Source organism: Cryptomeria japonica, chromosome 11 (assembly GCF_030272615.1).
Source record: "Cryptomeria japonica chromosome 11, Sugi_1.0, whole genome shotgun sequence".
NCBI classification, from domain to species: Eukaryota; Viridiplantae; Streptophyta; class Pinopsida; order Cupressales; family Cupressaceae; genus Cryptomeria; species Cryptomeria japonica.
The window spans coordinates 246346908-246372147 of record NC_081415.1 but is presented as its reverse complement, the minus strand read 5'-3'; positions in this window follow the sequence as shown (position 1 = coordinate 246372147).

Genomic DNA, 25240 nt, shown 5'->3' with positions numbered 1-25240 from the left:
TTGTGAAGCAAAGTGAATGTCAGTTAAGTGTTGTATATGGTGAAAATGGATAACAATAATAACGATATTGAAAGGCTAAATGAATTCAACCACAAAACCCTAGCCTAACAACAACAAAGATCCACCATAACATATGAAGATTACCTAAGACAATGCAAATCAAATGAAATCACAAAGATTATACCATCACATGTCCAATAGGGTTTTGATCTCCATTCTTCCTATCTCCATTGATCTTGCTTGATATATTTGCTCTCAGATTTTATGTGCACAAGAGCTCAACAAAGAACAAAATGTGGTTGCAAGTAGGATCGCATATGCCAAGTAGTCAAATTGATCAAGTAGTTAGGGTTTGATAATGAAGGAAGCATCTCCTTATATAAAAGACACTATATGAAATGGAGGGATAAGATTGAGAGGTGTAAAAGGAGGTCGGCTATGATTAGAGGGTAGGTAAAAGAAATAATAAAATAATGAAAGGGGTAGTTAGTGTATGAATTAAGAGATGAATGACATGTGTCATGGGTAGAAAAGGTTAATGAATTAATTAAATAAATAAAGATTTATTTAATTAATAAAAGGAGTGAGATCAATTAAATAAATAAGATATTTATTTAATTTAGGAAAAGGAAAATTTAAATAAATAAATGTATTTATTTAAATGAGAAATAAGGTTAGAAGAGGATAAATGAATTAATTAAATAAATAAAGATTTATTTAATTAATAGAAGAATTAGGCTTAAGATAATTAAATAAATAAAACATTTATTTAATTAGATTGGACAATTTTGGGTGTCTACATTTTGCCCCTCTTTGAGACAATGTGGCTTGTCACGTTGTTTCAAAGAAGATAATATGAACTGAAACAGAGTTGCCCCAAGATGGGAATGATATGCCCCCTCGAGAGATTGGATGAAAAAATGTCTGAAAAGATCGCAGACAATCTCTCGATAAGAAAGACGAGATAGAATGGATTGACCAGATAAAGTGACAGAGTCACGAGATAAAGAAGACTGACTCAGGAGACGAGGGCTAGGGCTAGGGTAGTCTATAAGATAGACCACAAGGGAAAATACATCCTCATTGTCATCCACACATCCACGAGAGCAGAGTGCAGAGCAAAATAGAGCAGCAGCAGTCAGCAGCGATGGCTTTGATTCACAGATTCAATCACGTTCGCCAATATCAGAGGCCAGTAGAGGCAGAAGAGCCGGTAAGTACCACAAAACCTCCTCATACTTTGATGCATTTATTGTTGTCATTAATGCATGCTAGATAGGGTAATAAATGCACCTAGAATAGGGTCCAAAAAATGTCCAAAAAATATCTAGGCACGTCTGCATTGGTGCCAAGCGTGTTTGTGCTCGCTAGGCGCATCTGTGCGGGAAAAGGTGTCTGTGCAGAATGTAGTCGTGTCTGCACTGTGCAAGCGTGTTTGTGCTATGAAGACACATTTGTGTCTTGTAGGTGCATCTATGCAGAGCATAGGCACGTCTGTGTGTTTCAGGCGTGTCTGTATAAAACAGGCATGTTTATGCAGTCTCTAAGCGCGTTTATGTCATGAAGGCGCGTTTATGTCTTCAAAGTCAAATCGGTAGTTCTATGATGAACATACGCTGTCGATTGGATAAGCTGCTGAGAGGATACACTCAAGCAGGTCCTCTAGGGAAGACTAGAATAGCAAATAGGGCCAGGATTGACAATTCTGTGATAGAACATACGTTGCCAATTAGGAAACTACTCGAGAGGATTCACTCAAGCAGAGGCCCTAGGATAGGATAGATCAAGGCACTTTGTGATGAACAGTGAGTACCAAGACATAGTACTTTGTGATGAACAGTGAGTACCAAAATATGAGCAGCACTTTGTGATGAACAGGGAGTGCAAATGTGAGCAACACTTTGTGATGAACAGGGAGTGCCAAACACGTAGTACTTTGTGATGAATAGGGAGTACCACTAGGATAGAAGCAACACTTTGTGATGAACAGTGAGTGTCACTAGGATAGAGTACCATATGCACTTAGATACAAAAGTAGCATTTTGTGATGAACAATGAATGCCACTATGACTGACATGATTGATTTGCTTGACTGCAGGAGTATCTGCCTATGCTGGAGTCATGGGAGAGATTCCCATCGACTCAGAGGTTGCGACTTGAGCTGATCTTCAAGGACAGAGCTTCTATTGAGGCTATGGGTCTGAGACATATTCTGTATGTGCCTGAGTTTCCGGCAAACATGGGACTGCTGACTGCATTAGCTAAGAGGTGGCACTCTGAGACGTGCATATTTCATTTGTCGATGGGTGAGATGACAGTCACCCTGGAGGATGTGTACCAGATTCTAAGGATACCGATCAATGGGGAGTTGATTCCCTACGATCGAGATGGAGACAGGGATGCCCTGAGATGAGTGTTCTGGGATCCAAGACTGGAGATGAAGGCAGGGCATGTGGCATGGGATACCATGATATAGACAGGATTGGCACTACCAGCAGTGGTAGGAGGAGCAATCAGTGGGTTCTTGTGTCTGGATAGAGCGACATGAGGGTTGACTATGGGCTAGGGGAGCACATTAGAGACACTAGTGACATAGCACACCAGATATGCCTGTGGATCATGCGTGCTGGCACACCTATATTATGAACTTCATCAGTTTGTGTACCATGGATCAGTGGGATTGGGCTGTGGGGTCACATTGTTACAGGTGTGGGCCTATGAGCATCTACCAGTGACATGACCGATTCATTTCAGGGGCAGAGGTCACGGAGGCAGTTTCGTGCATTTGTATGAGATGATCACCTCACAGCCACGGATTGGCAGGCTGGAGTATTGGTGGTGGGTTATAGATGAGATTGATATGGTTATATGGAGGCCATATCTGGGATGTGAGTAGTGGGAGGATGATGCAGTAGAGCTACCCTACACCTTCCAGAGCAGGTATCTAATTGGGCGGATGCCCTATGTACTGGAGAGGCAGCTAGTTGATAGGGTGAGCAGGCAGTTTGGCAGGATCCAGCAGATGCCATGGGGTTCAGGCATGTATGCGCGGACGGTCAGGGATCAGGCGCAGTTTTGGCCACTGATATCATATGATCAGGCTGTTACACAGCTAGTGGAGATGATGCCTCTACCCTGGGATAAATGGCCAGAGATCGAGGATGCCGACATGGATGTAGAGTACACAACGTATTGGGCCGAGCATCCATTCCCATGCCTGACAGATCCAGGAGAGATGCTAGATGGAGATGGTGGTGGGGATGGTGATGATGATGGAGATGATGGGGGCAGAGGCCGACGAAGGAGGCGGGGTGCAGTTGGAGAGAGGAGGGTGGCACCACAGAGGGAGGGTGGAGAGGACAAATAGGTTCAAATTATGAGGGGTCGCGGTGGATTACCGCTACAGGTGCCAGAAGCACAGGGTCCCAGACAGGTGCAGGGACAAGGACAGAGGTAGGTACAGGTACAGGTATAGCCACCGATATAGGCATAGGCATAGGGACAGGCACCCGGACAGGGGGAGCCACAGGCAGAGGGACAGGGGGCCGAGGCGAAGGAGGATGAGCTAATTGAGCTGAGAGAGATCTGCCAGGGACAGGCAAATGAGATTCAGGACCTGGAGAGGGAGAGGGATAGACTTAGGAGGCAGCTCAGAGATACTGAGCAGGAGCGGGACCAGGCCATTCAGCGCTACACAGAGGCTGAGATAGCACTGAGGGCTGGGAGGTAGGCGGCATAGGACACAGGGGCTGGATATGCCTATGTCCTGTGGGTAGGGGAGGAGATTGCGTACTGGCAGGATCTCTATTATGGTGCAGCGCAAGCTAATTAGCGGGCGAGGAGCTTCCATAGACCATCACAAACAGTGACAACTATGGGAGGGAGCCAGAGGAGATAGGCGTCTAGTGGTGGGGTTATGGGTCCTCCACCACCACCAGATAGAGGGGACAGGAGGGATGATTCTGGGGCAGGTCCTTCTAGGGCTCAGACGCCATCGAGGCCAGGCAGCTCTGAGGGAGGGAGTTCATCATAGCTGTAGAGGGCTCCCTATGTATTAGTATTGTACCATTTTTGTATGATGATGTGGACACCTGTGGGTGATTGTAGCCATATGATTTTGACATCATTGTATCATGACACTTATGATTATATATATGAGATGATTCATCTTTGCGGCAGCTATATGCATGCATACCTATGTGATGTATGTTTCTATGTGATGGTTATGATATGGATGCAAAGATGTATATGATGCAATGCAATATATTATTTTTTTGTTCTTTTATGTTTTATATGTGTATGCATGATGCAAATGTGAATGTATGTAATGCAGATGAATATGATAATGCAAATGTAAATTGTCATGATGAAAATGTAAAATGTGCTAATAGGTGTTGTGTGCAGGATGTGATATAGTTGTGATATCTATATGTATGTATGAAATGCTTATATGTGGTAATGCAAGTGCAACTACATGAAATGCAAATGTTTTTGGTGTGTCATTATACTCAGTCATGTGATAGTAGGCTACGCGGACTCAAGAAGGATGATGGAAACCAATCAAGAAATGGGGATGGAAGATAGAAGATATGAAAGTGAAAGAGCTTCTTGTGCGTTATCATCATTGATCTTTATTATGGCAAGTAGGTTATGACAATCAAGGCATATGTTCGACCTAGAGAGTCATTGTACCTGTTTGCATGGAGATAAGATAGTCACAAACAAGGAATTCCCCAGTTTACACTAGACTCACAGTGTCCTCATATCCTTGGACAAGTCATAGCATTACTAGGAGACAATCCACAGACAGCAAATAAAAATAGGTGACGATACCCCATCCTCGCCTTTCTAGTCAAAGACATCTTGGAGATAGAATCTCTAGTCAGAGACATCCTGGAAAAACTAAAAGACATGTCACTAGAAAGATAAAATCAAAAGAAAACCAAGACTCGACACCAACATCCACTGTAGTCCTCAAATTTAGTGTCTGTTGTCACTTGTATAAGTTTTATTTGATTGTGGTCACAATTTTTGCTTTCATAGAAAGGATAGATAGCACTGAACCATACTGAGTCTGTTGAAAGATTTGATTTGTTGAAGCCCATTGTTGTTGCTGTCTCATCTGAAATTGATTGAATCCATGAAACTGATACTTTATTGCAAAGAAGATGGAAGTTTATTGCGGATTGGCGATGCAGATGCTTCTTTATTGCGGATTGTGCGCAGATAGACTGAAGGAAGCTGGAAGAAACTATACTCCTTGAAACATGTGATGTTCTCAGTTCCACACCCATCACTAGATGTGGGATTTTCTTTAGCCATAGATAGGATCTGATTTATTATGGATAGAAAGGGATGAAAAAGAATGTTTATTATGAATGGCTAACCAATCTTGGGTAGATCAATAACAAGCCATGATGGGAATGGGTAAGTTTATTATGAACGAATAGGTTGTGAGTGTGTGCAAAGTGAAAGGATGAAAGTGAATCCTGAAGGAGGGAGGAGCAATGTCTCTACACATGGCACTGGTGACCCAATTTTCACCATGGTACTTGCCCAGGGTGCCACTGAAGTGGTTTTCACCATTGGATGAAATTATTTCTCTTTACTTTTTCAATTTTTCAATGTTTTTTGTGTCACAAGGCACCAGTTTGCTAGGTTTTCACCAAGTAACGATTTTTTTTTTGTTTTATAATTTTTTTTGTATTTTTGAATTAGGATACTCTGAAGGGCTATGTGTAAAACCTGCGAAGGTGCATGCTGTTGATAGGATCCTCCAAAGGTTCACCTTCTATAGTTGAAAGCTTATATGCCCCAGATCCATATGCTACTATAATGATGTAAGGACCAAGCCAATTTGGTTCAAACTTGCCCTTCTTCTCTCTGTCTTGTTGATTTTTAGGATTTTCTCTAAGAACCAAGTCACCTACCTCAAATGTGCGAGGCTTGACCTTGTGATTGCAGCTGCGACTCATTTGTTGTTGGTAAGCCTTGAGATGATTAAAAGTAGTTTGTCTTCGTTCATCCAGTAGTTCAAGTTCTTGTAAGCGAGAAACCCTATAGTCTTCATCACTGATAATGTTTTGCAAAGAGACTCGTAAAGAGGGTAGCTCAACCTCAATAAGAAAGATGGCTTCAGTGCCGTAGACAAGTGAATAGGGTGTAGCTCTTGTAGGTGTGCAAACACTTGTGCGGTATGCCCAAAGTGCAGGATTAAGTTGGATATGCCAATTACAGCCAGCATCATCGACTGTCTTTTTTAGGATTTTAAGGATTGTCTTATTAGACGCCTCAACTTGACCGTTACCTTGGGGGTAATATGGCATGGAGAAACGATGGGAAATATGGAAGCGGTCACAGAGTTCATGAACATCCTGATTTTTGAAGGGACACCCGTTATCAGTGATAATGGAAATAGGAATACCGTATCGACAAATGATATAGTTGAGGATGAACGTAGCAATCTGTTTTCCAGTAACTTATGTAAGAGGCATGGCTTCAATCCTTTTTGTGAAATATTCTATGGCAGTGATAATGAATTTATGACCATTGGAAGAAGGAGGGTGAATCTTGCCTACGAGATCGAGTCCCCACTGACAAAAGGGCCAAAGAGTTGCAATTGGTTGAAGTTCTTACGCTGGTGCATGGATGAGGTCTCCATGAAGTTGACAGTGCTTACATTTCTTGACAAACTGATATGAATCTTTTTCCATATTGGGCCAGTAATATCCAGTCCTGATGAGTTTCTTGGCTAAGGTAGGACCACTAGAATGTGGACCACATATCCCTTCATGTACTTCACGTAACGCAATTTGAGCTTTGTCACTTTCTAAACATCTAAGAAGAGTGCCATCTAGACCTCACTAGTATAGGATATCAGCTAAAATGATGTATCGAGAAGATTGGTGAATGAAAGTGCGACATTGGTTATTGGATAGGTCAGGAGGTAGGGTATTATCACAAAGGTATGTGAAAATAGAACCATATAACTGGGATTCGGGACCGACAACACATATCATCTCAGTAGGAGTGATTTCATATGAAGGAACCAAAAGGTTATCCACCAAGAACTCATAGCGGGTCTCATTAGGAGGTAGATCGATCAGTGAAGCAATTGTAGCCATGGCATCTGCGGCTCGATTCTGCTCTCTTGGTATTTGCTCAAAATCTATCTTTGTGAAATGTTGTTTCAGGTCATCCACCATTTTTTTGTAAGGCATTAATTTTTCATCCTTTGTTTGGTAATCATCAGTTGCTTGATGGATTACAAGTTGAGAGTCCCCAAAAACACGAAGTTCCTGGATCTTCCACTGAATTGCAATCTGTAATCTAGTTGTTAATGCCTCATATTTTGCCATATTATTAGTGCAAGGAAATGATAAGCGGTATGATTTTGGTATAGAATCCCCTTGAGGAGTTATAAAGAGGATGCCAGCTCCTGCCCCATGCTGTGTGTATGAGCCGTCGAAGTACAGTTGCCATGACTTTGCATGTGACATTGTTAAAATGGATTCATCTGGAAATTCTAAACTTAGAGGAACATCATCGATCATGGGAGCATTTGCTAACTGATCTACGATAGCTTGTCCTTTTATTGCTTTTCTATCCACATACTCGATGTCAAATTCACTCAGGATCATTACCCATTTGGCTAGTCGCCCAGTAAGTGTTTCTTTATTGAGAAGGTATTTCAATGGATCGATTCTTGCAACCAACTTAGTTTTATGAGTGAGCATGTAATGTCATAATTTTTGCGAAGCAAAGACCATGATGAGACATGCACGCTCAATTGGTGTGTAGTTTAGCTCATATCCTAGCAATGTGTGACTGATATAGTATACTGTTTTTTCTTTGCCCTTAGCAATTTGTTGTGCTAAGAGTGCCCCCAGTGCCATTGGAGTAGCTGATATGTATAGTAACAGAGGCTGATCTGGAATTGGTGGCATCAAAACTGGCAGATTCAGAAGATAATCTTTGAGTGTCTAGAAAGCCTGTTGACAGTTATCATCCCATTTTAATTTGATGTTTTTATGTAGCAAGTGTTAAAAAGGATTACACTTATCTGCAAGTTGCGCTATGAATCTTCATATGGACTGGAGTATCCCTTGTAAAGACCAAAGTTGACTGATATTTCTTGGTGGTTGCATCTCTAGGATGGCCTTGACTTTTGTTGGATCAGCTTCAATTCCTCTTTTTGATACAATGAATCATAGGAGCTTCCCGGAGGTTACTCCAAAGACACATTTCTTGGGGTTTAATCTTACTTTGTATTTTTCCAACCGATCAAAGATGATTGAAAGTATGTGCAAATGTGTATTTATGTCTATTGATTTACCCAAGAGATCATCGACATAATCTTCCATAGTTACGTGCATGAGATCGTGAAAGATAGTAGTCATGGCTCTTTGATATGTAGCGCCTACATTTTTTAGCCCAAAGGGCATGACATTCCAATAGAAAGTTCCCCAAGGACAAGTAAATGATGTTTTGTGTTGATCCTTAGATGCGATCGTTATTTGATTATAACTAGAGAATCCATCCATCAACGATAACATTTCATGACCTGTTGTGAGATCTACAATCAAATCTATGTTTGGCAATGGGAAGTCATCCTTAGGACAAGCTTGGTTGATGTCTCTGAAATCTGTACATATTCTGATGCTGTGATCTGGTTTACTGACAGGCACTAAGTTGGAGATCCATTCAGGATAATCAATTGGGCGTATGAATCCAACATCCAATAACTTCTCAAATTCTACTTTGACTAGTAATGCCACTTGTGGATGCATCTTTCTTAATTTCTGTTTCACTGGCTTTGCCCCCGGTTTAACTGTCAAATGATGCATTACCAAATCTGGATCTAATCCAATCATATCAGCGTATGACCATGCAGAGTTGATTTGTCGTTCTTTGAAGAAATTTATGAATTTTGACCTTTCTGATTTCGTCAACGATTGAGCTAGGAATATGTTGTGTGGAACTTCTTCTATACCAATGTTTGTTTTGATAGTCTCCTCTACCAACATGGATGACTTTTCCTCATATGATGCTAGGAGAATGTTGAGCCTTCCATCTTTGGGTACCTCAAAGAAGTTTTCACCCTCGGATATGTCCTTTCTTTTTACTTTATTGGGGTCAGACAGTGCCACAGTATGGTTTTCACCATAAGACCCTTGGTTTGTTCTTATTTTCACATTTTTGCGACTGGAAGGTCCGACACCCTCACCAAAATATGCCACACTATTGAGTTCTATAGTGTATCCTACTTTATGGTCCCCAGGGGGAAGATCATCTCATATGCCAAGATAGTCAATAAAAGCTTCATCATTTTGGAATGTGTCAAACTGTGCAGGTCCTTCATGATCCCAGTCAATGAGTTGGTGGTGAACAAGGGGAAGGCCTTTAATGTCTTCAAAGTTAGCGGAGCTAAGAGTGAAGATGCAGTTATATTCGGGTATGTCAAGGTAATTATCGAGGTCATCAATGGCACTCTCCTCATCAGTCTCGATCACTAATGAATCCAAATTATCGTCACTAGTAGCGCATTCTGGGACAGGTGTTCTCATCCTATGTGATTTCAACCTAGGACCTTGAGACAAAGACTGTGTGGAATCCTCATGGGTTGTTTCTTGACCAATTTTGAATCTTTTATAAAATTCCTCTTCTTCTGTGGGTTCATCCGGATCTCTGAATGTCTCGGTGAGCTCGTAGTCACTGGAGGATTTGTCTGAACCCCATTCCCATTTGTTGGAATCTATGGAATAGCGATCCTCTTGTTGAATTTTGGGAGCTTTGATTTGTAAGGCTTCTTCTATCCTTTGAGTGTGGACCTTGGAAGTCAGGAAACCAATTCCCTTCGAGCATTCCTTTTTGAATGTCAATTCAGGTTGTAAAGGTTCAATGATGCCTTCCTTTCGTAACCCAAGAGGGCTTTTTCCATCATACCCGAATTTTTGTAGAATCTTGAAACCTTTGCCATATTTCTCACATGGTAGGCTAATATGATCTCGTGTATCATCTTCAAGGTCTTTGTAAAGCATCTTGTATAAGTCTTCCTCTTCCAGTTCACCCCATCTTTGAAAGGTAGTAGGGTCCCATTTGAGTACAATGATGGATACTTGCTTGTTAGGATGTGGTCTTCCATATTCCTTTGGTGAACTCATGACTTGTTGTAAGTACATGGTTTGATTTAGAGTGTATTCTCCCATGCCCTTGTCTTGAAATTTGCCTTTAAGCTCACCTTGTTTTGATGTTGAAAGTTTTAATGACTTAGGATCAATGTATGCCAAAGAAGGAATAGCTTCGCGATTACTGGGAATGATGGTCTCAGTTTTTGATCTCAGGTTATTGCAGTATATGAACGGATTCAGATCACCATTAATTGTTATCTCCACTCCATTGTGAGGAAACTTAATGCATTGGTGATATGTAGATGGGACTGCCCTCATTTCATGAATCCAAGGACGCCCTAGCAATATGTTGTAAGTGAGATCTAGATCTAGGACTTGACAAACCACATCCTTCGTAACTGGCCCAACTTTGAGAGGTAAGGTGACTGTGCCCTTGGATGAATGCTCTTCATCATCATATGCCTTGATGGTGATTTTGTTTGTAGAATTCACAACTTTATTAGAATATCCCAATTGTTTAATTGTGCTCAATGTACAAATGTTTAGACCAGCTCCTCCATCTATCAGGACTCATTTTATTCGATGTTTGTGTATGAAGGCTTCAATGTGTAATGGTGCATTATGTGGTTGGCTCACGGAGGCGTTGTCAGCTTCTGTGAATGTAAGGGAATGTGGAGTGGAAAGGTACCCCACCATGGCTTGAAACTGGTCCATGTTCAGATCAGTAGGAATGGCAGTGTCTCTCAAGATTTTCTCAAGAATAGCTTTATGTGCGGGGGATATGCATAAGAGCTCAAGGATGGAGATGAGCGCGAGTGTCTTCCCTAACTGTTCTACAAGGTCGTACTTAGGTTTGGTTGATGAAGAAGTGGTGTTTTTAGTTGGAGCACCTTACAAAGTGATTTTACCTTGACGAGTTGTGACATGACATTCAGAGGTAGGTTCGGAAGAAGATCCAACACCTTTTAGGACAATCTTGGGTCTTTGGGTAGAATTCTCAGGGTTTTTGTCCTTGATGATAATAGTAGAGACGTAATTGTCCATGAAAATGTGATTGATAGTTGAATCATAGTTATAGGTTGCTCTGGTATAGTTGGTTTGGTCATCTGTGGCTTTAGCTTTTCCCTTGTCATGTTTTGGGAATGGTTCCTTAAACATCTCATGTTCTTGATTGGATGAGTGTCCTTCAATCTCAATGTCACCTCTATCAATGAGATCTTGTATGATGTTCTTTAGTCGATGACAATTTCTTGTCTTGTGGCCCTTGCTCTTATGAAATTCACAATACTCATCATCATTCCACCAATTTGGTTTGACCTTTGGCTTATATGGAGATAAATCTAGAATTGTGATTACCTTGTTTGCCACTAGCTTCTTGAAGATTGACTCAAGTGGTTCTCCCAATGGAGTATACTTCCTTCATGATGTAGAAGTTGTTTGAGTATTCACTTGGTTGTTTGTAGAGCTTGATCTAGAAAAAATGAATTTGGGTCACACTGTATTGGCATCAACAACACCATCATTGACTGTGTTCTTGTTTTTATTCCAAAATCTTGGCTTGTCTTTTCCTTTAAAGTCATCTTTGTTTTCCTTGAATATCTTAATAACCCCTTGTTCAATTAGGACTTTTTCTGTTGCTAAGCCTTTTTCAATGACGTCCTTGATGGTGGAAAAACAAGCTTTCCTTAAGTCATAACCAATCTCTTTGTTAACATTTTGGGTGAACATTTCTACCATTTGTTTTTGTGGAATTTCACAAGAGCATCTGCTGGCTAGATTCCTCCATCTTTGCAAAAATGATGCAAAAGACTCTCCCTCTTTTTGCTTGGTGTTGCACAAAGTAGTGACTGATATGTTTGTCTCTATATTGTAAGAGAAATGTTGAATAAATGCCTCTACTAAATCACCCCATGACTTAATTCTAGGTGGAAGTTGGGAGAACCATTCCATAGCTTGATCACCTAAACTCTATGGGAGTAATCTCATCAAATATGTCTCTTCTAAAGCTACCTCAATGCAAGCTATGAAAAACTGTCTTATGTGTGCCTTAGGATCCCCTTTTCCTCTTTTGTAAGTCCCTGATTTGTTGCTCCAAATTGTTCTTCAGTCGAGACCGACTTCTTGGACCATACCTGATGCTTGAGGCACCAATTGGAGGAGCATGTTGCATATATGGATGATATTGATCATACACATGTTCATATGGGGGAGGTCTATAGTGATGCTGCATATATGGACCATTTGGTATAGATTCATGTTGAGGAATGAAATATCTATTTTGTCCATGTATACCATACTCTATAGGCATGTCATGTTCTAATGTGTTGCCCCCAAATTTGACACGGGGTTTCCTTGTGTCCAAATTTTGAGCATGTCTTTGAATATCCAATTGCTTTGGTGGTTGATCCTTAGCATTGGTATGTGATTGAGCATATCTTTCTGCATAAGACTTCCATAATGGTCTACGAAGGTGAGTATCATATGCTTGACCATGTGTATGTGGGACCTCTGGTTTTTGAAACAAAGATGATTGTGATTCAGGTATCATATGTGGTCCTCTATTGCCTCCACTATTAGGCCTCCTTTGATCCATGTTGGAGTGAGATTGTTGCAAAGGCCTATGTTCCATTATTTGAGACATGTCAAAATCATGAGGTATCTTGGCTCCACTTTGTGCCATCATTTGTAAAAAGTATTGTCTATCCCTCATCATTATTTCCTCAACCAATCGATTGAAATGGGGATCCATAATGGATTCTTCCACATCTGCTGAATGTACTGAAAAGTTGTCCATATCATCATTGTGTGTATCATTGTTGTTTGTAGTGTCCATGTTCTCAACATTTGGAATGTTTCTATAGGTATCCATGTCAGGTAATGTAGTATGATCAAAATTGAAAAAGATATCATTGTCATACTCATAAGAACTCATGTTTGCGGGCTCTTGAGCCTCTTTAGCTTCTCTCCTAGATTTTTGAAGACGGGTTTCAACCATGAACTAGGTATTGACTAAGATGTGTGAGACTAGATGAAAATGGAAAGAGTATGGAAGACCAAGAGTTGTATGGAATGTAAATGAATCTGAGGTGTACTTGCAATGTCCAAAGTGTAAGACCAAGTATGTATGTAGTAGAGTAGGTGTGACTTCCAAAGAGAGGATAGTTTCTCTTGATGAGGTAAGTTGACCTTGACTCTAAGTAAGACCAAATGAGACCCAAAGGTGATAGACCTTGATGAGGGACCACTTAGCAAAATGTTGTTGTATGTAGTGTGTTGACAAAGTATGATGAGGACAAGCAAGTGACCTTTTGACTCAATTTTAGACAAATGTAAATGTAATGTAAGGTGTAAAGCAATGATGGACTGTGTGAGACCCAAAGAGAGGTTGAATGCTAGATGAAAACCTGGAGAAATAACCTAGGAAGCTCAAGAATTCTGAAACTGACTGTGTTTGTTTGTTGGACTGTAAAAGTTTTTCAATTCTGAACACAGACGTGCCTGTATACTTCACAGACGCGATTTCCTGACACAGACGTGGTTTTGTTTAACATAGACGTGTCTCTGAGATTTTTTTGTAAATTGCAATGTTGATTCTGGAAACACAGACGTGTTTATGCCCTTCACAGACATAGTTATACAACATAGATGCTATTATGTCTGACATAGACACGTTTCTCCTAATTTGTGCAATTTTTTCCAATCTGTGAAGTTGTTTTGTTGTGACCAAATCTAACTGTTTGACTATTTTTCGTGACAAGAGGACACCATGTTGATGAAGACCTAATGTTTGCAAGTGTCTCGACTCAAAATGACTCCAAGAAAAGTGTGTTGTTTGATGTAAAATTGTTTTACATACACTTGAAGACACAAAAGACACAATGTTTTTCTGTTTGGTCTTGAATGTTTTGAATGTTTAAAATAAGTCAAGCACAATTCTTATAGCTAGCCAAAACAATAGTTGTTGATCCCACATGGGGTTTTACCCTCGAGGCTACGCTATTCAGAGCTGATACTTAGATGCTTGACCTCACTAGCTCCACCCTTAGCACTCACTTCTCGGGTCAACTAAGCATCAGTCCCCATGAAAACTCCCCGTGGCGAACTTTGTATCTCTACTAAGAACCATATGTGTGTGGACCGCTACCAGTGGTCCGACCTCCTGCCTCAACAACTAGAAGGATTTTGGCTTCTAAAACAAAAAGGTGCTAGTAAGGGCATCCGCTTGTGTGGCCATACATGGGGTACTTTCAGCTCTATAAATACAGAAGGCTCCCAGCCGGTAGGGGTTATGCCCTACAACTAATCAAATAAATTTGATCAAACGGGTTTATGGGGAGACATAGTGACCGTATGAACTAATCAACACACGTTATTCATAGTTTTCACCATGAATACAGTTATTTATAGTGGTTTGGAAGAAGATGGCTTTTCTTTTGCTACCACTTGGGTCATTCTCTTCTCACTAGTAGTCCTAATGACCACACGGGAAGACAGGCCCTCTAAATATTAAACAAAAAGAGCCTATTGCTTAAGACACAAAAGACAATGATTCAATTTCAGTGCACCAATTGAAGTGTTTGCTAGTCTATTGAAAACAAAGCACACAAATAAAAATCCCAAAACCCTTGCCAAGGACCTGCAACAAAGAGTTATTAGTAGTTTGAATTGTTTGAAATAACCACCCCTTCCTGCAAGCACACAAGTTAGGTAAATTTTAGATCCAAAAGACTTTGTGAAATAGGGGCCTTCAACAAAATGATTTTGCTTTCAAGACAAGCTGAACCAATTTCATTAGCTAGATCTGAAAATGTTAGCTCAACATAAACCAGATCTGAAACATTAAATGACCAAAAACTGAATCAATAAAACTCCAAAAATGAAATCAATGCACACAGACGTGGTTACCCCAGACACAGATTTGGCTCTCTGACGCAGACACGCTTCTATGAAACACAGACGTGGTTCCAGAACCCAAACACGACTTCTGGACACAGATGCGTTTAAAAACACCTCAGACACGATTGAGGAACACAGACGCGGTTTTTAGAATCTGCAAAATAAAATATTGTCATGGGCATAGACACGATTCCAGATGTCATAGACGCGACAGAAAATAAAAAATGCGATCCGAGAGTACGCGGATGTGAAAATACCAAATGTCATCGAAAATGTTAGATCTGCAACTTCAAAATACAATATCTGCAACAAGGATGCTAAATGCAAAAGGGACAAGAGTCCCACTGGGCGTGCCAAAATGTATATGGTGAAAATGGATAACAATAATAACAATATTGAAAGGCTAAATGAATTCAACCACAAAACCCTAGCCTAACAACAACAAAGATCCACCATAACATATGAAAATTACCTAAGACAATGCAAATCAAATGAAATCACAAAGATTATACCATCACATGTCCAATAGGGTTTTGATCTCCATTCTTCCTATCTCCATTGATCTTGCTTGATATATTTACTCTCAGATTTTATGTGCACAAGAGCTCAACAAAGAACGGAATGTGGTTGCAAGTAGGATTGCATATGCCAAGTAGTCAAATTGATCAAGTAGTTAGGGTTTGATAATGAAGGAAGCATCTCCTTATATAGAAGACACTATATGAAATGGAGGGATAAGATTGAGAGGTGTAAAAGGAGGTCAGCTATGATTAGAGGGTAGGTAAAAGAAATAATAAAATAATGAAAGGGGTAGGTAGTGTATGAATTAAGAGATGAATGACATGTGTCATGGGTAGAAAAGGTTAATGAATTAATTAAATAAATAAAGATTTATTTAATTAATAAAAGGAGTGAGATCAATTAAATAAATAAGATATTTATTTAATTTAGGAAAAGGAAAATTTAAATAAATAAATGTATTTATTTAAATGAGAAATAAGGTTAGAAGAGGATAAATGAATTAATTTAAATAAATAAAGATTTATTTAATTAATAAAAGAATTAGGCTTAAGATAATTAAATAAATAAAATATTTATTTAATTAGATTGGACAATTTTGGGTGTCTACAAGTGTAATGAATATCAATTAACCCAAACAAAGCAAAGTAATGAATCCTGATAGAATATTTACACCTGGAGATGAGTTGCCGTCAATGACAACCCAAAATTCCATAAACTCTTACCAGATGAGTGTCAATTGCCAACAAATATTTCTCCCAACTCGCCTATCCAATTAGGTGACAACAATTCACTTACTCACTAGTTCCCTCACAAGGTCATTGGTTACTCACAAGGCTACAACACCCCATAGGTACTCCCTTAATCATGAAATCTCAACCAACCATTGGCATACATTCAACTAGGACAAACCAATATGTCTAAAGCCCATTCCAAGTTCTCCAACATTCATACACCCCTTGTAGCCACTCACTCAACACCATTCCCCTATTAGGACTTCAATCTCCACTAACACCCCCTCACAACATGTAATAGAAACCCACAAAAAATTTCACCCCTTGACACATCCTACAAGGTCTTCCAACATGTAAGATCTCTACCCTCCCAACCACCCAAGAGGTCACAACAATGTTCATTGCAGTCTCACTGTTTTTAGGACCATCATACTATGTGCAGGGATAGTCATGGGTTCAAGACTCCTTCCTCATTCAAAGGTCTTCAAACAATAAAAATTATGATGGAAGTATTCTCTCTAATCTCTTCCCAATCACCACTCATTGAGTATTTAATCACTCAACCATTCAAAACAAAGATTCTTGTCACACTGTCAAACAGTGACAGTCACAGGCAATATTAGGACAGTCAAGAAATGTTGTGCATTTAGTGTGGTTTCATGATCTCTAACCCCTTGGAACATTTTTTTACCATATCCAATCTCCCCTCAATGCTTCCTTCAATCACATCTAGGCTTATATCAACACTACAACCCTCCAATACCATGTATGCACCGTGTTCTCAAACTAAGACACACAATTTCAGTATTATGTCTTCTTACTTGCACATGCCAAACACTTCATGGGTCCTTGCAAACACAAAAGCATAAAAGGGAATGATATAGTACATTTCTCCACCCATTTTTATGGGTTTTCCATGTCTAACAATGAAGATTTACATTACTATAGGCTCACTGTTAACCCTAGGAAGGGTTTTGACAGTTCTTGATAAAATTGATATAACTTTCCCAAATCAGAATGAAATCAAATGAAACAAAGTTAGGAATGAAGTATGTTCATTCCCCTAACATATCTAATGGGATTTAAAAGTCAATGAATAAGTTTTCATAGTAAAAAATATAAAAGAATGGACTTTTACATCTAGGAAAACTAATAAAAGTGTAGGAAACTCAGAAAGTTTTTTTGATATTTTTGTCAAAAATGTCTTCATACATTCAACAACCCCCTCTGGTTTGAGGATAGGCCTATTTAAAATACTTCCAAGCCCCTTACAATGGTTATAACTATATTTTAAATCTCACCTAATCAAGATGTACCAAATACTAATGTTGCATTAAAATTTTTGCCTAGAATAGGTCATAAATTCAACCTAAGACCATTATGACTCAAAAATTATAGAAATAGGTTCAAACGAGTCTAAAAGACCTTTATACATCATTAAACACCATATATGACCCATTGGCACGCATTTTCCACAAAAAACATAATTTTGACAATATTTGTCATAATGACTCCTCAAAGACTCAACACATCACCTAATGGTCTTAATGACCTTTATTACATCAAATATGGTCTTCCAAGACCTTATTCATTGACAAAAACTCAAAAACCTTAACCTATTACCAATTTGGCATCATGGTGACCATCTTGTGCTAGGTGCTCCTGCATCAGATATTTGTGTATCCAAGTGCCAACAATAACCACAAACCCTGTTGGATAATCATAACCATCATCATGCACTTGAGGATGAGATAACTTATGTTTTGTCTCTACACATCGAGCCAACCAATACTTTTTCCCCTCTTCATTGTCCTTTGGTGCAACAACAACACCAACATGTCCTACAAACCAAGATCAATTTAATATTTAGTGAGATATAAAGTTCACATATATACACAAGCATTCATATAGATATTGTTTAATAAATAAAAACAAATTGAATTGAATTTTACCTTCTTGTATAAGATCTGAAATGCAATCATAGTCATCTGATGCAAACATATGATCACTTTCTTCATTTGTTCTTTCATGTTGATCATGTGTTTATGTGAGTGTCAACAATATTTGTTGCCATTCTTCGACCCATTCTACATTCTCACAAAATTCTCAATCACCAGCAACACAAAACTAACAAAAATAAGTGAGCTCCCTTATGAATATAGTCTATGTGTTTGAATTAGATCTCTTAAAAAAATGCCATTTAGTTGATCCACTGATTGTATCACAATCATGACAAATAGGAATATTGTCTTCCTCAACTAACGAGAAGAAATGTCGATTTGTGGAGTTCTCAGTTGATCCTATAGATAACTTTGAATTGCACCATTCCACAATTGCACAAGCATCTCTAAATTTCACCACATCGTTATATTTCAATTTCTCTTTAGGAAGAGGTCTTTTTACACATGCACCAACTCCATCGTGTTCTCCTTTACCATGTCTCACTTCAAAAATAATCCATATATGTTGGACATTAGTTTCCTTGTGAGCTCTCCTTAGCCAATAAAACATTTTTGCATTTTTGAATTGTCCTATGCAATTATATGACCAAATCATATGTTGTGTCATTTGAATTTCTCTTTCCTTTAGATTGTCATAAAAGACCTTGAAGCAATATTGAACGAACTCCGATGAGTGTAATTGATTATCATTGACATATAAATGATAATCCATCAAAAAAATTATGTCATAAATCTTTTGTACTATCATGTGCATGTATTTATATAATATGTACAAAAATTGCCACTTGCACTAAATTATAATATTGAGAATGAGTTTCTTCTTGTGGTTTTAGAGTGTAGTTTTCTATGAAATTAACAATGAATAGTATTGTTCCAACTAGAAATGTGTTCTTGCATATACGAAACTGTCCATCAAGCCATCGAGCATGTTGGGAAATTTTCACGTATTTTGGAACAATATAAATCTTAAAATCATTGATAAAAGTATTTACATTTTTTTTTCTATGATCAAATTTGAATGTTTCCCAACCTTTCCATCCTTTAGAGAGTACTCAATATTTTTAAATCTTCTGACATCGACCAATTTTTGTCCTAAATCATTTGAAATATATTCATGCAAACATTCACCTAATAATGAAAAGTTCTCACATACATTGCAATGACTAGAAACACATGCATTTGAAAGAAATAACTGCTCATTAGGTGGTTTACAAAATAAACTTTCTATAAACTCCTTGATAGTTTGAGGTGACATATAAATTTCATAATCCTCCACAATATCATTAGCATGCAATGTACAACACATATATCGAAACACATCATAAAAATAATGAAATTGAACATGAGTTTTACAACAAGAGATTCTTTGGTTATTGATTTTAACATACCAAGGTTTGCATTTCTCAAATGATCTTTGACTAATATATGCATTCCCTAATATAGATTAATCTAAGAAATTTTTATAAAATTCATTTTGACTCATGTGTAGAAGATGTTTTGGATGAGGATCACAAATTTTTTATCCCGCCCTTAACTTCAAAATAACTCTACCACTAAAACTACAACAATGGTTTATTGGATCACTTTCAATGGTAACTCTTCTCTTGGCCACTCTTGAAAAGGTTTTACGATGTATATTCAAATATCCATTTATATTACTTAACTTTCTTTTATTTGTAGTTGTTTTGTTAACTATAGCAGTTTTTATAACTCATCATACCACATTCTTATCTTTAGTCTGACTTCTTTTTTTGATAGAATCAATGGCACTATCAATGGTAGATACAACTTTCTTAAATGATTCATCTTTCCTTTTTGGTTTTATATAAAATCCTTATTTTTTCATCACTTTACGCATTTTCATTAATTGTAACAAAAGTTGACATTGAAATCCTAGCTTTTTATCATAAAGAATTTGTTTATACAATCTACTAGTTTTTTTTCTAATTTGCTTCTAAGAAAATAAACCATGATGATTATTGAAGCAAGGTAAAAGGAATGGAAGGAAATAACACAGTTAAAGAACAACAAAATAGACAATCAATTAAATAACCAAGTTATGCCTTCATTTTTACCTTCCTCTTCGGATTGAGCAGGATGAGGTTGAAGTAGCGCCCCTTCTCCAACCTGATTTGATGTGCTCCTTGATTGAATGTGGTGGCTCTCCAAATGTGCACAAAGATGATCAAAAGGATGATGAGATGAATGGGTTGGAGATGGAGTGGATATACAACATGGAGGTTAAAATGACTAAATGATGGATGGGTGGAAATTTTGCTATGGTCTAGTTGCTTGGATGGATTTTTGGACTCAAAATGGTAGCATAAACTTATTAAACTTGGAGATGTCAAATGAAGGGGTGGAGTCCCCAATTTATAGAAAAAAGGGAGAAGAAATGGAGGGCTAGAATTGATCCAAGATGGAGGGCCAAGATTACATGTGAGCCCACACATGGATCAAGAAGGGTTGTCACGACAAGTGTGGGATCCAAGAGATATGCCATAAAGAAATTTCTTGTCTCCACACTCCTCAAGGTTCATTGGGAAGGCTTCCCAATGCACCTAGGAAAAACAAAAGGAATAGAAAATTCCTTGGATGATGGGAAGGAGGATTTAAAAAATTCTCGAAAAAGGGAGCATGGGGATTTGAGGAATAAAAAGGAATTAAAAATTCCTTGGGTGAAGGGATACATAGAGGAATGTGAGATTTTTGAAAATCTCACATTCACCTAGGAAAAGAGCATTTAAGGAAGGTAGTTGGATGAGAGGACAAGGAGATATAGCATACAAGGGCTAGGGGTTGACTTTGTGGATAATCATGAGGATTAGCCACTAGCAACCCATTAGAAGAGGGATTAGGTTGGATTAGAGCAAGTGCAATTTGTAGGAGGATTTGACTAGGAGAGAGAATGAGTGGAGGCAATTAAAAATTGAGGAATAATGCTAAGTAGGATTAAGAGAGTTTCTAGGAGAATTAATTAGATTGATGATAGATTAGAAAATGGTGATTTGTAAGAATCACAAAGATTAATTAATTAATTAAAAAAGGGGGGAATTAGGAAAAATTAATTTTGATTGCCTTAGAAGAAGAAAGGAATATTGATTTATTAAAAAAATCAATCATTGGACTATAGTGACAATAATAATTAGATTAAATTTAATTAATATTGAGAAGAATAAAGAATAACATAATTAAATTAATTAATTATGTGGGAGAGCTAAATTAATTAGAATAATTAATTTAAGTGTCTACAATTATCTAGGACATTGCTTTCAATATTAAAAAAATCTTTCATTTTCATTCAAAGAGGGGGGTGAGTTTTTTCAATAAAAACATAACGGGGCCCTGCTACTTAAATTTTGAAAACAAAGTCTACCATGTGCATTGGATATAGGTTTGGGAAAGGTATGGAATGCCCAACCCTTAGCCTTGGACCTACAAGTTCAAGCTTGTATCAATGACATGCTCAAATATTGACTTTTGCCATATTTTTCATGCCCATTATTAGAGATTTTTTTGACAAAATTAAAACCCATTTTAGATTACACTTTTTAGATTCTAAATATGTAATTTTAAAAAATATTTAATATTTTTTTTCTATTTTTCAATAAATTGGATTCAATCTAGTCCATAAACTTGAAATTAATTAATTTTATTTAGTTAATAACTTTTTTGTTTTTACATTTTTCAAAAAACAAATTATATGTCATAAATCTACATAGAATTCATTTTGATTTAAAAAAAATAAAAAATGATAAGTTTAGGTCAAATTATGTTGGTCGTACACGATGAATTTTTAAAAAAACAATTAGGGTCAATAAAAAATTAACTAAAAAAAAATTAATTTTTTAAAAAAAAATATCCTCATCAATCTTCAGTGTGTTAGAGATCATTTTCCAGGAGGATTTGAAAAAAAATCTTTTATTTGTGTCAAAAAGTGGTGGCCATATATGTGCATGGTATGGTCATGAAACAGACATTTTTAAAAAGTGGTTTTTAGAAATCCATTTTCAAAGTCAATTTCTATTAACTAGGTATAAAATAAATTATATTTATGGAAAGTAGACTGAGTTCTACATTTCATATTATTGACATTTTTCAAGATCCAATCTCTAAGTGCTTCAATTTTTTAGGTCAAATGTGGCAAAATCTGAAAATCAAGGAAAACATTTCCATTTTTTGGCCAAAACATCATTGGAATTAGATGACACTTTTGTATTATCATGCCAAAAAATTTCAATTAATGGTTAACCTTCTATTAATTTGGGTAAATTTTCCACTTTTGGTGGGGCATTCAAATAAGAATTTTCTATATATGAATTCCTTAAAATTGAGGTAAGATATTGTTAGTTTACAAATTTTGTTCTCTCTAAATTATAACAATATTAACTCTTAGCCCAGGTATGAAAACAAACTATTAACAAATAGTTGGAGAAGTTGTCATTATTTCCGAAACTTTCCTCTGAATTTGAGAGGTATAACTCCCTCTTACGATGTAATTTGGGTTTTCAGGGTATGGGTATGTGCAGGATCATGGTGGGCCAAAACAGGCCCTTAAGTGGCAGTGAAATTTAAGAAAAACAAAGTTATGCAACTTAACATGAAAATTTGAATAAGTTATGAACATTATTTTAAAAATATGTAAGAAGAGAATTTGTAGAAAATTGAATTTAGTTTCTAAGATACTAGTTGTTTTTTGAAAAAAAAAACTATTTGATGAAAATTTGAAATTTCAATGCAATAGTACTAAAATTTCAGGAAAAAGATAAGAAGTAGGTGTATGTCTAACCACCCTAACCACAATTAAATCATAATATTTTTTTTTAAGAATTTTAATATAAGTAGTAGACTCATGTCGAAATGTGACACATATTTTTTATAATTTTTTAAAGTAAATAATTAATTATGAATTATTTGCTAGAACTTTTCAGAAATTCAAAAACCCGTATGTTTGACCACCTTAACTTGGTCGAAAAGTTATGAAATTCATTTTTTTATCCTATAGTAGACGAAGCATATAATGTAATGCATGTTTCAGATTCAAAAAATGTGATACCGTTTGAAAGTTATAGGTGTTTTTCAATCAGCCTATCAATAAGGACTTTAGTCAGAATTCAATTGGAAAATAAATAATAAGTATTTATTAAAGTCAAAATAAGGTAAACCTTATATAATTGGAAAGCTGAGAATGTCCTTAATAGTCCTTTTTTGTTTGATCAATTTTGACTAAAAATAAAGTTGTCAACCACTAGGGCGAAGTCTAGAAAAACAAAGAATAATTAAAAGCACATTTTTTCTATTGACTTTCCAGGCTTGGCATTTCCTAGCCAAATCCCAAAGCAATCCCAAGCCAAATACCAAGATTTAAAATTTTTGTTAGAAAAATTGGATATGTGATTAATATCGGATATCCGATTTGTATAGTTTTTTATTATGAATAAAATCAATAGTATTTTGTATGTTATTAATGTATTGATATACAATATATTAACGTATTGATATACAATATATTAATGTATTAATATATAATATATTAATATTCAATATATTAATACTATAATATATAAATCTATATATTAAAATATATTATTAATATTTTTATTAATATATTAATAAAAGATATCAAATATTGGATAATATCTGATATCTGGTACTTTGTTTATGAGAGAGAGAGAGTTAGAGAGAGAGAGAGAGAGAGAGAGAGAGAGAGAGAGAGAGAGAGAGAGAGAGATGGTTGGAAAGGGATAAGGGGAAAGTGTTCTAGATAGGAAGAGAGAGGGAAAGGGAAAGGGAGAGATAGGGAGAGAAGGGTAAGATAAAGAGAGATAGGGATAGAAGGGTAAAGGGTTTTAGAGAGAGATGAGGCGAGAGGGAGATAAATATATGATACCTTGTTTAGGAGAGAGGGAGAGAGGGACAGGGAGATAAGGGGACAGGGAGAGAGAGAGGGGAGAGAGTAATTAAGGGTAGGGAGAGAGAGGGAGAGAGAGTCTTGGGAAGAGTGAGATTATAGATGTCCTAAGGGGTCATATGGTGTCATTAGGGGTCATATGGGGTCCTAAGGGGCCATGCATGTGTTAGAACACCATATGACTCCTTAGGACACTGTATGGCCCATTAGGACATCATATTGTCATTAGAGGTCATATAGTGTTGTAAGGGGTCATATGGTGTTTTGAGGGGTCACATGGTGTCGTTAGGTGTCATATGGGGTGGTAAGGGGCAACACATGTGTTAGAACACCATATGACCCCTTAAGACACCATCTGGACATCATATGGTCCTAAGGAGTCATATGGTATCTCGAGGGGCCATATGGTGTCCTAAGGGGCCATACGGTGTTGTTAGGGGTTGTATGGTGTCCTAACGGTCCACACATGTGTTAGAACACCATATGACCCCTTACAACACCATATGACCCATTTGGACATCATATTGTCCTAAGGGGTCATGTTGTGTACTAGGATGTTAAAAAGGGGTCATATGGTGTCCTAAGGGGTCATGCAGTGTCATAAAGGGTAATATGGTGTCATAACGGCCCACACATGGTAGAACACCATATGACCCCTTAGGACACCATATGACCCATCATGACATCATATTGTCCTAAGGGGTCATATGGTGTCATTGTTGGATATTAGAGTTGTTGGAATGTGTTGTTGTCATTGGTGTTAATATATTCCTATGTTCTTGTGCTTTGTTGTTGCAGAGAGTTTATTTGATTTGTATAAATGATGATTGTAGCATGTTGTGGATGATCTTGGCAAGTTTATTTAAGGTTGATGATTTGTATAAATGTGTAATATCATGTAAGTTGGATGTCTACATTGTGTCTGCATTCTTAGAGAGTATTGTATGTGCGAACAAGTGAATTGATCTTTCGGTAGTGTGAAGTGAAGAGAAAACAAGTGTTGCAGAGTAGACAAGTGTGCTTAATCGAAACTGTGAGCAGGCATTTGGAGATGCTATTCTTTCAATTCATGTAATCCAGATTGGTGTC